The 15479-nt window shown below is 38.8% G+C and overlaps 1 long non-coding RNA gene across 1 annotated transcript in view; it reads left to right on the top strand.

The window, feature by feature from the left end:
• Positions 1-3730: 3730 nt before the first annotated feature.
• LOC132660001 (uncharacterized) overlaps positions 3731-15479 on the top strand; it is a 71188-nt gene continuing 59439 nt past the window's right edge. The window contains exon 1 of the long non-coding RNA XR_009601139.1: positions 3731-3850. This is a non-coding gene — a long non-coding RNA (uncharacterized LOC132660001). The remainder of the gene's footprint in view (positions 3851-15479) is intronic.

The following is a 15479-nucleotide window of genomic DNA, read 5'->3' as shown; positions in this document are numbered from 1 at the left end:
AATATTTTGAGAATTCCTGTTACCAAAAAAATCCCTTAATTTAATGTTACCCTACTTTATTAATTCATGGAATTTTTTTAAACTGAAATATTTTCAACATCTCATAGAACAATTACACTACAGTGGAGGAAATCCCATTACACTACAGTTTGATCATTTTCCATAAATTTCTGTATATTTGCAATTTTCAAAGTTTAGCATGCATTCGAATCACCTGGGGATCTAATCCATAGTGATTTTTCAGTACTCAGATAAGGCTCAGGAACTTGAATAGATACCAAGCAACCCTAATACAGAGGGCCTCATACCACACTTTGAGAAATACCAGTCATACTCGTGCTTTTCTGCCTAAATTTACCAGAGATTGAACTACACATCATTAACAAAAAAGGTTTGACAGTTATTAGGTTGGATGTCTGTAGCTTTGACTCTGAAAGTTGCAAAAGCTTTCTGAATGTGAAAATGAGTGTTTATTTCTCTAAATTCATCACAATTGATGGTCCAGTCACCTTTACACTTGGCTGTGATGCTTTGTCATTTTCACTCTTCTTCAATTCCTTGCCCACTCATTTGCTTCACTATTCGGTTCTATTCATTTATTCATTCAACACCTTTTTTTTTTTTTACAAAGCATCCTGGGTGTCGGGGTCCTGGATGAAACACTAGGGATATCAGTGAACCAAAGAGACAAAACCCCTCACCCTTGTTGGCAGACCTGGACATCCTAGCAAGAGGAAGACCGATAATAAAACAACCTAACACATAGTAAATGACACAGTCAATAAGAGTTAACAGCTGAGTAGGGTTATGAAAGAAAAAGAGCAGACTAAGGAAGATCAAGAGTATGTGTGGTCAGGGGGCTGGGGAAAGAGCTGCAAGTTTTTAAAAGGGCAGTGGGAGTGACTTTATGAAAAGCGACATTTGGGAAAAATCTTGGAATAAAAGAGGTGGCCTTTTACATACGTAGAATGAGAGTCCAAGCCTGAAGAACAGCCAGTGCAAAGTGAGCTGTCCCCTGTAAGAGAAGGTGCAAAAGGACGGGGTCCGGAGGAGGCAGCAAAGAAGGGGGAATGGGTAACACAGCCAGAGAGGCAGCCAAGGCCAGACTGTCCAGGTCAGGGCTTTAGCTTTCACTCGGAGGGAAATGGGAAGCCATGGCATAATGCATTTTGAGCACAGAAATGAGATTATCTGACTTATGTTTTTAAAGATTCTGAATTTGACAAAATGCATTCACCACTGATTGGGTTTCTACGGACATGCCAGGCATTTGAGCTGGGGCCCGGCATGTAAAAATGAACAGACAGTCCTCAGAACACTCAGAGTCTCTGGGCTCCTGGTACAGCTTGCTGTAGGTCATTTTGTATGTACTTAAAAGCCATTCTCCTTGCCGCTTGCTTAACCAAGTCCCTGCCCAGCTGTTACTCTGTGACCCCAGCACCCACATGCTCCCCTGCTGTGGGGCTGGAATGGGCAGACCTTGGTCAGAACAGTCAGGAGGTTCTGGTGTCCAGTTCAGCCCCTGAACACACTGTGTGGGCTCTGGCAAGACATGAATCTTTTTCTTCCTGGCTTTTCCATCTGTTTACACAATTTTCTGCAGAAGTATATTTGTGAGGCCTGATGGGATAACCGGCTCCGAGAGCTTTTGGGTGTAATGAAAAACTGACAATTTTAATTTTCCCTCAAATTATCATACTCTAAAATAAATAGAGAGCCGAATAGATTCTCCAGCTATTCATCCTGGCAGCTCTGCCTCAGCTGAAGACAGTCTACAAGTTGGCAGACCAGAGCGAAGAGAAATTTATCTTAGTTCCCGGAGAAAAAAACCTGCTAGTTTCAACAACTGAAATTCTGAGAGAGGGTTTTCTGGAGAGGAGCCATTTGCAGCAACAATATATTTGAGAATATTAACTTATTCGTCTCTTGATGACTTTTCTGTTGAGGAAGGATGCAAAAGGTGGTTGCATTGAACTTCAGCCTCAAATGCAATTCTAGATGATCAGACCTGGCTTGCTCACCTCACTTGTCCATCATCAAAAGATGCGTCAGAGACAAAACCTCCATTCTGAGCAAATGGAGAACAAAATGACAGATTTCAAGGACACTGATGCAACAAACCACAAAAATGATGATCACGGCTATGTTTGCCTTCAGGATCCATACGAAGACTTCATGAACAGCAACACCTTTTTATCAAATGCTTATGATGCAATGGCACCCAAATCAGGGAAATTCAGGGATTTGGCAGGCGGGAAAAGAGAAATGCAATACCATGCCACTTCAGACTGCAGTCTGTGCTGGAGCTAGGCTACTCCAGGCATTTTCCTTTTGTCCTCATTTAATGGTTCCTCTAAATACAATGTCTCAGTATCAGCCAAGGCAGCAAAATTTACAACATACTAATTAATAGCAAGATGCTTAGGTCAGCAATCCTGTCTCTGAGTATGTAATTATGTGTTTGGAGCTTTGTTTTTTTTCTCTTGCCTTCCTCTGTCAGATTTTACTAGTGGAGTCAGGGAGTATTAAGAACACATAAAATTTTAGGTGGCTGCAGCATGATTAATTTTACTTAAACAGTGAGGGATGAGCTATGCCACTTACCTTCCACCACATGACTAGACAGTTCTATCTGCTGTCAGCTCAAAACAAATCATACCGGGATTGAGGATTACAACTCACAAAGAGTAACTATAATTGTAAACCTGCTTCTCGCCATTCTTGACTGACTGATTTTTGTGAAAGAAGTAGTCCTTTTTCCCTAACCAGAGAGTCTTAAACTTCAGATTATCAGCAAAACACATTGCTGCACCTGCTCTGCCAATCCCCAGCCCTGGGTCACTTCTACCGCTAACTCTCCACTCCTGCTTCCAGGCAGCTGGGCAGGGAAAGAAAAATCCCATAATTCTATTTACTGGCACAGCAACAAGTCTATGATCCCCAGCAGTGGCTGGGCCCCCAGGGCTACTGGCACTCCTTGTGTTTGTCCCGACTCAGCTCCGTTTCAGATTTCCCTACAGCTGTCCTAACCTTTCAACATGCTCAGAGATCCCCTCATTCTCAAAAACAAAACAGAAGCCCTCTCTTTCCCTTCTGCCTGCAGCCTGCCTGACACCCACCGGGGTGCCCATCTTTTCCCTCCCTTCCTCCTAAATCAGAGAATAGTCATCTTTCCTCATCCTCCAAGTTGGCACTTCTATAAGACATTGGACGCATCTCCTCAGCCATCTTGTGGGGACCTCATGACATCAGTAATTTCCCTTCACATGTTAGTCTTTGATCCATCACTCCATGCTCTCTGGCTTCTACCCTTCGGTCTACAAATTTGCCCAACTTCTTTCCTCATCACCATGCATACGCTTGCATGCATACAAACAAACCCACAATTCTTTAATCATTTCAGCCTCTCACTCATGCTGCAAATTGCCTTGTATGGCAATTAGTTGTTTACATGACAGTTTCAACTGGTCCAGCAGTTTTTAATTGTTATTGTGTCAGACACACACAAACACACACACACACACTTCTACATAAAATTCCAGCTTGTTCAGGGACTTCTCGGAGGAGATAGTTCTATGCTCATCAACACTCCCAGTTCCACTCCTCTTCTGGGGACGCTGGAGAATTACACTTCTTTGTGATTTGAGGTTAGTGTCTTTGACCAATGAAATGAGAGTGGAAGTGATGTGTGTGGAAGCCTTAAGAGCCTATACTCAATGTGCAATGCTTTCTCTTTTGACTCTGCCACTGTAAGTGCTGCGTTGCGGATAGTGACTGATCTGTCAGCGTGCGTCGTGGAGTGAGAAGGAGGCGGACCAGCGCGCTGGCCAACCTGCAACAGGCAGACTGAGTGAGTGAGAAATCCATCTGGTTAATTAGAGCGGCTGACAGAGGGGACGGTTAGTTACTGTGGCATAACCTAGGCTCTCCTGCTTGATCTCAGGGAATTCTCCGTTAGATACAAGATCTTCTAAGTCAGACAGATCCTTTCTAGCGGACTTTCAGCTACCCTCCTTCCTGCGTAGTCCTAGGCTTTCAGTTTTCTCTCCCTAGAAGGCTCTTTTCCTAGCCCTTCCTATGACTTTTCATCCTTCAGACCACAGTGTATATGTTACCTTCTGAGAGAGATTCTTCTTGGCCCTTCTTCTCCCCTCTGCCCCCGTTACTATCTCCACATTACCCATTTCTGCCTTTCACAGAGTGTGTCACAGCCCATAATAATTTATTTCCTATCTCTCAAGTTCTGAATTCACAGTATTTGTATACCTGCTATCAACAGCAATTCATAAATAACTGACATACTTCAACCCCATGTGAACTTAAGAAAAGGAAGTACCTTCCAAAAAATGGGCTGCTTTCATTTCTTTAATATGATAAAAATAGAACCACGAGTGGTCTATAAAAGTCACTCTCATGGTTTTCTAAACTATGTTAATAGAAGAAAAGAACTCTTAACTAAAAATGTGGGACAGACATCCAAATGCTTGGATGTGCACCCAGAACAAACCACTGACACTCGGTATTCACCCAGTCATGACAGAGAGGTCAGCCTGACATTTTGGGGTTTTTTCAGATAGTAATGGGTCAACAGCACTAACAACCTTTGATCCCAACCCAGTTAAATAGTAGCTTTTGTTATTCATTGACATACTTTTTGTTTTGTTTTTCTTTTGCTGTGTATATGCTACAAATGGTCTCACTTCAGAGGGACATTAAGAATTAGTCCTGAAATGCCAGACAATGTTAAGCAGCTAACCATTTGTTATACATGTAGGAATATAAGTATAATAACCTGTCACAATCAATGAATGAATGTATACAATTAGTATTATAAAATCACCAAATATTTCACTTTTACTGTATATAACTAATACCGCAAAAGACAACTATTTTAATTTTAAAAACCAAAGTTTCAGCCTTACTGTTTCATCTCCACACAAAACATGTTTATTGTTCAAATATTTTAGGAATATGTAGCTTAAAATGTGAAATTTTCTGTTTTCACTGGTTTTATAAGTTGTATTAAACAGTCCTGACACTTGGCAAGAGATTCAGAAGCCGTGATGCCAGCATATAATACAGCAGACTCTGAAAACATTCTGTAAAATTTAGACCTCTTCAGATACTCAATTTCATAAGTACAGAAGTTTTGGGACCATCTGAATTCATTGTTAGACCAGCATACATTTTAGTCTTGATGAGAACAACCAAGAAAAATGTTTTAACATTGCTAAAGAAATAAGCTTGGTTTGGAAACAAAAATAATCTTGGCTTAGTTTTTTCATAAACTGTTTCAGGTTTGTTTTGGGAGGGAGGGGGTTGTTTAGATTTCCTATGTGGCAGTTTGAGTTTCAAAATACTGTCTCTTAAAATGAGAAGTATACCCTGCTACCCTAACTCTTATGTAGCGTGTATAATAGTTATCTGACAGCTACATTTTTCTACTAATATTTTACTAAGATCCACATGTGCAATTTAAAAATAATACAGATTTTTGAAGATGTGACCGCATATTTCTTTTTCCTTTTTAAATTGTTTCCTCACAATTAACACATTTTAAAATGAGATTATCATCTGCCACTCTGTTTTAAGAGCATGTGGGTAATCTGATGAGACTTAATGTCTTTAAAATGGGACATGCATCACCCATGTAGGTGCACACATTTGTACACATATAAAGAGATATATTTTTAGTCTTTCATACAAGACAGGCCATTTCTCCATTCCTCATCATTACAACACAACCTTCAGAAAAAGTATAAATACTTCTTTTCTATTCTACTAAGGCATTTCAACCCAACACCTAAGTTGTACAGAAGTAGTTGCTATAGAAAAGCAAAGGGGATAAATAATACTCAATTATGCTATCCAAAACTGCAACTGAAGTAAGGCAGTATCAAGGTTTATGTTTAAGAATGCTGACTGTATTTATTCTTGACTTTATGTATACTCCAAATTGAATGTGCTGAGTCCCAAATTGGAAGGTTCTTTACTGCTAAAAATAGTACATCTTAATGAAAATATTTTAGCTGGCATTCCAGATTAGGAAATCAGTACATGCCAAGAAAGTTTCCTTTGTACAAAATAGTAAAATTTAATGAATAATGGATTCAAGTGATGCCAATTACTTGCCTTCATTTCACACAAAATTTCTTTATGAAATGAAAGAAAGTGAGATTTACCTACACAAGATTTGCAGACATCTTGGCTCTCAGGAATAAATGCTTCTTCGGGTTTCTACATGTCTTTCATTTATTTTGCTAAGGAGCTTATTTTGAATAGTGCTCTATGACAGCATTTAGGGGTTTCTATTAAGTTTATTAAAGAAAAAAATTATATTAACTATCTCCTAAAAAACATTTGGCTCCATTTTTGGCTTGTTTAGAGATTATACCTTAAATACAAAATTACTAACAAGGCATCTGGTAAATGTGAAGGTGGCTGTTAAACTTTTGTAGCCTTTGATCTTGCTAATTAAGTTTTATAAAGACTTTAGAGAGAGAATAGTTTGTCAGTCAACTTACTTAGATATTATAGCTTTAGGAAAAAGTTATTTCAGCATATGGTACACCCTGTGTTCTAAAACTGAAAAAAAAAACTATTTTTAAAAATATGACACTGATATACCCGTATTATACAATTTAACTCCAGTTGACAATATAATCAACTTAAGAGAAATAAGAGGGAGGGAAGAGGAGAAACCCTTTCTTGGGAACTATAAGAATTAGCAACCTCCCTACACATTTCTCTCTGAAAATACATATTGATCCTTATGATTGTTAGAAACCTTCTATTTTATCATGCTTTAAAAATTATATCTGAATCAGCATCTTAATGAAGTGCCCTTTTCTGGTTCAGTTTGGAAGAATGAAGGAGCGTGGGCTGTGGTACCGGATAGGCAAAAGAACCAAGCCAAGCTCTAACATGTGCTGTGGACTTTGGTCATGATCTAACATCTTCAGTCTGCATTTTCATCCATAAAATCATAAGACACTTATCCTAAAATGGTATGAATTTTACATCAATGCTCCTTTAAAATTATCTTCATGAAGTTCACCAGTACGCTTAGCTTTAAAAGTTAATATTTAGCTCTTATCATATTTAATATCTTTGTAATATTTGACTCAACCATTTCATCAGTCTTCCCAGAAACCAAATGAGAAAACAGTTTGATCTACCCCTTTCTGCCATTTTCTCCCTTCCTTATTGTTCATTATCACTCTTGTTTGATAGACTATTCTCTCTATATTGTTAATTAAATGACCTCTGTGCTCTTCTCCCGCTGAACTATCTTCCCAACAAATTCTATCCACCATGACTCTTTCCCCTGTGCCTCATGTTCAGACCTCTGTCCCAAGCTCTTTGTCTCCAAATTGTCTCTGCCTGTCAGACAACTTCATTGGATTGTCCTAGGAGTACCGTCCAAACTTCCATCCACTTCAACCCAAGATAAGAAGTTAGACCTCTCTTTCCCCTTTATTCTGCTCTCACAGTCCCTGGTCTACAAAAACACTGATTCTACCATTAAACTATGCTATTGCTTCTTATTCTTTATGTCACTACTATAGTAATCAAGGCCACAAGTTTAGATTAATAGAATGGCCTCTGCATTATTCACAGTAGTCTAAATATTGCAACAAAGAACATTTGTAACAAGGATTATAACAAAAGTCTCAGTGCTTTAGCACAGTAAAGAATTTTTTTTTTTCTTTGCTCATGTTACAATCCAGTGCAAATGGTTGGATAAGATCTGCTCCATTTGGGTGACTAGGTTTCTTCTGTCTAGAAGCCACACCACCTCCTAGAGGAATCCCCCACCAGACCAACATCCCCCTCCCCCACCATAATTGGCAAATGACTGAGAGAAGGGAAGGTAGAATTCAGTTATGGGATTAGCCTAAATACAGTAGTGGACCACAGATGTAAAAAAATATAATTAAAACTCCCATTTCAAAATGGGTACGTAATACCGGGAGATGCACAGTGTTCATTAGCACATGACAATCCTGAAACCCTACTTGGAAGGCCTTAGGAAGTGCCCTGCCATGGAGAGAGGGTGAGTTACTTGGTTAAACTTTAATTCTGCTCTCTGAAAATAATTTCCTCATTGGTCCTTAGCTTTTCAGTTCAGTTCAGTCGCATCTGACTCTTTGCAACCCCATGAATTGCAGCACGTGAGGCCTCCCTGTCCATCACCAACTCCCAGAGTTCACCCAAACTCAAGTCCATCGAGTTGGTGATGCCATCCAGCAATCTCATCCTCTGTCGTCCCCTTCTCTTCCTGCCCCCAATCCCTCCGAGCATCAGAGTCTTTTCCAGTGAGTCAACTCTTTGCATGAGGTGGCCAAAGTATTGGAGTTTCAGCTTTAGCATCAGTCTTTCCAAGGAACACCCAGGATTGATCTCCTTTAGAAGGGACTGGTTGGATCTCCTTGCAGTCCCAGGGACTCTCAAGAGTCTTCCCCAACACCACAGTTCAAAAGCATCAATTCTTCGGTGCTCAGCTTTCTTCACAGTCCAACTCTCACATCCATACATGACCAATGGAAAAACCATAGCCTTGACTAGATGGACCTTTGTTGGCAAAGGAATGTCTCTGCTTTTCAATATGCTATCTAGGTTGGTCATAACTTTTCTTCCAAAGAGTAAGCGTCTTTTAATTTCATGGCTGCAATCACCATCTGCAGTGATTTTGGAGCCCCAAAACAATTAAGTCTGACACTATTTCCACTGTTTCCCCATCTATTTCCCATGAAGTGATGGAACCAGATGCCATGATCTTAGTTTTCTGAATGTTAAGCTTTAAGCCAACTTTCTCACTCTCCTCTTTCACTTTCAACAAGAGGCTTTTTAGCTCTTCTTCACTTTCTGCCATAAGGGTGGTGTCATCTGCTTATCTGAGGTTATTGATATTTCTCCGGGCAATCTTGATTCCAGCTTGTGCTTCTTCCAGCCCAGCGCTTCTCATGATGTACTCTGCACAGAAGTTAAATAAGCAGGGTGACAATATACAGCCTTGGTATACTCCTTTTCCTTAGCTTTTAGGAGTTCTTATTGTCTATTTCTTCCCTTTGGACACAACTGAAATGAATGTTCTCAAAAGTTTGAAAGCCAAAAGGTGATTTTACAGCTCCAAGAGTTTTTAGTCTGATGTTCAGCACTTCTTGACAATACAAGTTCTTCAAAATCTTGATAGGTTTCTGTTGTATTTGCTTCCATCTATAATGCTCAGGTTTAATTCTCCTCTTGCCCCCTCTCTCCTTAACTGCAGCTATTTTGATGATTTCTTCCTGCAAGGACACACCCTTATTCTAACCTTTTCCATGGAAGTAAATCATGTTGTCCAACTAGGAAGTTCTACTGACCTTTTGTGGCTCCATTTGGGATCTGGAAGCAATTGACTTTCCAGCCATTTTTCACTGCAAGTCTTTGGGCTCCATCATTTTCTGTTCAGCTTGATAACTGGCCAATTCTTTTGGGTTCATGCCTTTTATGAAACACCTTACCAAAGGCAGCCAATAATAGCTATCATACACTAACACAGACTGTCTTTAAAGCACATCCCCTAAAGCAGAGGTTTCAAAGTGTGCTCTGCCCAACCTTAAGAATGCCAGAGACCCCTTTTAGTGGATCCACTACGTCAAAAATACTTTCATAATACTAAGAGGTTATTTTCTTTTTTCACTGTGTTGACATTCCCACAGATACTACCAAAGTAACCTCATGTAAAGCTGTTGATATTTAACACAAATCAAAACAATATCATCAAACTGTATCATTGTATTGTATCATTGATTGAACATTGCATCCTATCTTTTCATGTACTCAGTTGATTTTTTAAAAGCCAGTTTCATCTTGAAATGTACTTGAAACAGTAAAAAGTATTCACTTTATTAAATCTCAGTCCTGGAGAACAAGTCCTAAATATTCTGTGAGACCGGAAGGAAAACACACACACACACACGACTTCTGCTGCATACCTGAATTCAATGTTTGTCTTGAGGAAAAGCAGTGTGCGATTGTTTGAGTTGCGAACTGAACTATCTCTTTTTTTGTGGAACACTATTTTCACTTGAGAGAACAAGTGATAAACAAAATATGGTTACTTAGACTCAGGTATTTGACAGTCATTTTCTTGAAAATAAATGAAGTGAGCCTGTCACTTGAAGGCGAACAACCTGACACTATTTGTTGACAATGATAAAACTTCAGCTTTCAAGTGAAAATTAGAATTTTGGAAAACTTGTACCATGAGCTTGACAACTTCTGAATTCTTAAAGACTTTTCTGAACAGACCAGTAAGTGATATTAGCAAATGTGATTTTTAAAATACAATATAATGAAGCATACCAGTGATAAAACTCAAGGAAACAATATTTTCTAAGTAACCAATGCAAGATACCTTTAAAACATATGTAGGTAAATGACTCCTTTAAAGTGCAATCACACCAACCAATTTTAATGTTATAAGCATGTGAAAAGTTCATTGATATGATTTCAAGATTCCACCTTGCAATCAACTTTTAACAAATTATCACCTATTGAATTACTAGGTGGTATCCAAGAATATCTACAATTATCTGAAAAGGCTATTAAAATATTCCTTTAAAAGAAGGAGGTTGGTCTTCTAACAAGAAATATATATACATCTCTGTGAGGTCAGACTTTCTTTATATACTTCAGTTAAAATGACATATCACAATAGAGTGAAGAAACAAATGAGAATCGAGCTGCCTTCTGTTAAGCTAGACAGTACAGTTTTGTGAAAAAGAAAATGCCATTCTTTTCGATAAATTTTTTGGAAGCACAGTTATCATAAAAATATTGCTTACATTAACATAATGGATTTATGACTATTTTTGATTCATTAGTATTTTTTAACTTCAATTTTAAGATGGTAATTCCTGCTATATATAACCCACAAGCAAAAGCTTTGGGGATCCTCAAAAGTTTTTCAAAGGGTGAAGAAGCGCTGAGAAGAAAACATTTGAGAATCTTGGTCCTAGAGAAGGGACCATACAGCCCACAGGTCAAATCCAGTTACTTGCCTGTTACGTAAATAAAGTTTTATTGGCACACAGGCACACCCATGTACTTCCATGTTGTCACGGCTGCTTTTATGCTGTAATGGCAGAGCTGAATATTTATAAGAGAGATGATATTGCTCCCCAAATCCCAAAACATTTAGTAGTTTGCCTTCATGGAAAATGTGTGTTGACCCCTGTTCCAGAGCTTTGGTTCTCAAGCCCGGGTGCACATTAGAAATCACCTGGAAAACAGTTAAAATAAAACCAGTATCCTTTCCCCTCCCCCAACATATACACACTGAGCAATTAAATCAGAATCTCTGGAAGCAGGTCCAAGCATGGATAGTTTTATTAAATCCTCCAAGTGACTCTACTATAGAGGCAAGGGTAAGAATCACTATCCTAAAGTTTTAAGATTTTTAGGCATAAATCTTGCCTTTCAAGTTATTCCAAACATCAGATTATCCAAGATGTTTCCCCTTCAGAACATGAGCTACTGTATTTCAAGCCCCTAATACTAGGGCCCTCACTGACCAAGCAGGAGTCAGTGCCACATTTGTTGCTGTCAAGAAGCACCCCACTGTTACAAATTTGAAATGGCACAAATTTCAGTATTAGTCAGGATAGGCTACCTTAGCAAACGCTTCCCACTTTCAGAGGCTAACATAACAGAGGTGTTCTTTATCATGCAAATCATGGTGCGGGTGTTTGGTTGGGGGTGGTCTCTGCTCTACAAAGGAACCCAGCTGCTTCTAGCTAGACACCCTACCACCCCTCAGGGCCTCAGAGAGCAGACTGGATCCCTCTTCATCCAGCCAACAGATGAGAGAAAAGAAACAGCATGGAGGATTGAGTAGGAGGTGTTTTATGAGTCAGGCCTGGAGGAGGTCGACATAACCCTATTGATCAGAACTTAATCATTTTTAAGTGCAAAACAAGGTGCCAAATGTAGCCAGCCTTTCTGCCAAAGAGGAAAAGTGAAATAGCTTAGTGAACTATCTTTATCCCTGTCACAACCTTCCTCCTAACTGGTCTCCTATATCAAGCCCTGCCCTGTGAACGGCCTTAATGCCTCTTGTCATTGGCAAAATAACATCTTCCCAGATATGTCCACATCCTATTCTCCAGAACCTGTGAATGCGTTACGTTACACAGCAACAGGGACTTTTGCAAATGTGATTAAGGTTAAGAATCTTACAGGGGAGAGTCTCTTGGATTATCCAAAGTGGGTTCAATATAATCACATGGACCCTTAAAAATGAAGAACCTTTCTGAATGAAAGTCAGAGAGATAGGAAGATGGAGGAAGGGTCCAAGAGAGGCAATGTGTTTGAAGGAAGGGGGCCATGAGCCAAGAATGCAGACAGCTTCTAGAAGCTGAAAGAGCAAGGAAATGGATTCTCCTCCAGAAAGGAACACAGCCCTGCCAAGCCCTTGATACTAGCCAAGTGAGACAGGTGTCAGACTTCTGACCCAAAGAACTGTAAAACAATACATTTGTGTAGTTTTAAGCCACTAAGTTTGCAGTAATATTTTACAGTAGTAATAGAAAATAAATGCATACTTCACTTCTCGGTTCTTACTGCTATCAGTGACGGCCCCAACATTTAAATCTTAATTGGTTGCTCCTTTTCTTTGAATTCTTTATTGGCTCCTCATTCATTCACTTAATACACACTAAACAATTACAATGTGTCAGACACCCTCCCGTCACCAAGACTGCTGCCCTGAATAAGGCAGACACGCTTCCTGCTTCGATGCTTAGCAGTACAGAGACTACAGAATACAGTCTAAACTCTCCCAAGTCATTCAATGTCTGCACAGTCTAATGCTGAACAGCCTACATACCATCTCTTGACATTTCTCTCTGCCAGAAAGAGAGAAAAAAAAAAAAAGGCTTTGAAAAAAAAAAAATGTTAGTTGCCCAGTCGTGTCCAACTCTTTAGGACTCCATGGACCACAGCCCGCCAGGCTCCTCTGTCCAGGGGATTTTCCAGGCAAGAATACTGGAGTCGGTTGCCATTTCCTTCTCCAGGGGATCTTTCCAACCTAGGGATTAAACCCAGGTCTTTCACATTGTAGGCACACTCTTTACAGTCTGAGCCACCAGGGAAGCTCACCTCTTGACATTTCTCTCTGCCAGAAAAAGAAAAAAAATAAAGGCCTTAGGAGTCCTGATAAAATGTCATCAGATTTCTCAGATGCCATGGCCTGTTTTAAGAATGTCACTAGCTACAGTAGAAAACTGTTCTGCCCTCCCTATTCTTTGATCATCTGGAAAACTCCCACTTCTCCCCTAAAAGTGATCTCAAATATTATTCCAGAAAATAAGGTCACTCCCAGGCTCCCTCCTCTCTTCACTGTGGAGTATATATATCCAAACTAGTAGTTGTTAACAATGAATCGCAACTGTCCCTTCGCTGCCCTAATTATGGCTTTCAACAAATTCAAAGCGAAGTTCCTAGTAAACTTGCTTTTAAATAAATGCTGAGAATTCTCTTTCATGCATTCATTCATTCATTCTCTCAAAATCAATTCATCAAAACACATACTTCACCAGAATTTGAATTAAGTTTTCTGCAGGAAAATTGACAGCACAATAAAAATCCCAAAATAAGAAAAACAGACCAGCCTCTAAACTGTTTGCAATATCTTTTCCAGCATAGATCTCTTATTCTTTTCAAAGAGCATACTTCTTGGAGTAACAAAATGGAGAGCAACTCTGAGAAGCCTGCATAATGACATACTGAATATGGCTATCACAGAACCAGGATTCTGCACGTACCTCTGTTAGGAAATTTCTGCAATTTACTAAACATGCATGAAGGTGTACAGTACCCATAAACTTCAACATATACCTACAACGCATAACATGCAGTGTATTAAATTATATGAATAATTTTATTTGGATAGATTTATTTCATCTGCCTATAAGAACTAGAGGAAAAACATCAGTCTTTTTATAAGCATTTCAAATGTTTATGAAATACATGTTAAATATACCTTGTGAAACTATTTTGTTGTAATTTATTGTTACCATTTTCTTGAAAAAGACAGCCACTAGTCTGTTTCATGCACTGACACATTTTCCTGGTATAGCCAAGCACTCCGTGCAAGATTCATATTCCAGTTAACTAAGTAGACAAGAATTCTTCTTATCGATTACTAATTTCCCTGCATCTGGATATTTTATATTCACAACAGTGAACATTAACATATTTTACTTGGTCATATATCTGTAATATATAAATGGTGATCTGCTAAATAATTTACTAGTTATAGAGAATATTTTGATAAATTATTACTGTCACTATTATGGAACCATCATGCAAAGGTACATTTTAATACATTTTCAAACAATTCTTGAACAACTATTTTGTACCTACTATGTGCAGGGTGCAGAGATCAGTCAGAAACATGTGTAGAATAATTATCAGTTGTCTGCTACAGTAAAATTTATTCCAACCACAGGAACATAATTTTCAAGAGACAAATCGTAGCTGTCAGCACATGAAGTTTTCCTGAACATTTCCACTTTTATTAAGAACTCTCACCTAGCATCCAGCAGACATTGGATTCCTACTAGCATGGTGGTTTAGCTTTCCTGCATACAGAATATTAATGGTCATAAACTCTTTCTTATTCCCACCTCCCAATACATTAGCAGTTTTCCAGTGGGCATTGATTCTGTGCGATGGAGTCTAATGTGATAACCACAGTGGTAGAGTAACCAGGGAATTATCCCCCTAGGAGGAGAGGAGTTTTTTCCACCTCTAAGTCAATGATCATTAAAACAACCAACACATTAAGTTTAACAAATCACAAAGGCTATAGGGACCTACAAATTGCAATAGTGAAGTTACAATTATCCAGCAATTAGGTTTACATTTATATTCACCCTTTCAATAATCAAGTCTACAAATGCACCCTCTTCTTCCTGCTGAACTTGATCTGGAAGGTTTCTAAAGCTTTCATTTTTATGCAGGTGTCTCAAACCAAGAAAACAATTGCATCTGAATGAAGTAATAATGACAAACCTTATGAAGCAGAAAGAACAATAATTTATTCACCTAACATAAGACTAATTTAAAAAACATGGAGACGGGGGGGAACGGATTGCCAAGCTCTATTTCCAAATGGAATGTGCTCTGAGCCATCATAAATATTTGGCTACTAGAAGAGTGTCTAATTCAGTAAATAACGGACATGAATATCTAACGTTTTAGGAATACTTTCAGCTACAGGTAAAAAACAGTCTAACTAGAGTGGCTTTTTTTTTTTTTAATTGGGGAATATTTTTTTTCCCATAGTGAGAAATCCAGAATTACCAATGCTGAACTAAATCAGTAGATCAATGGTGGAAAAGACCCTGAGATTTCCTTGTAATTACTCATAATTACAAAAAGGTTGCTGCAGCTTCAGCAATCATATCCCTCTTCCACCATGAAAAAGG

The sequence above is a fragment of the Ovis aries genome, chromosome 6 (assembly GCF_016772045.2).
Source record: "Ovis aries strain OAR_USU_Benz2616 breed Rambouillet chromosome 6, ARS-UI_Ramb_v3.0, whole genome shotgun sequence".
Classification (NCBI taxonomy): domain Eukaryota; kingdom Metazoa; phylum Chordata; class Mammalia; order Artiodactyla; family Bovidae; genus Ovis; species Ovis aries.
The sequence above is the reverse complement of the archived record's forward strand: the minus strand, read 5'-3'. Positions and strand labels throughout refer to the sequence as shown.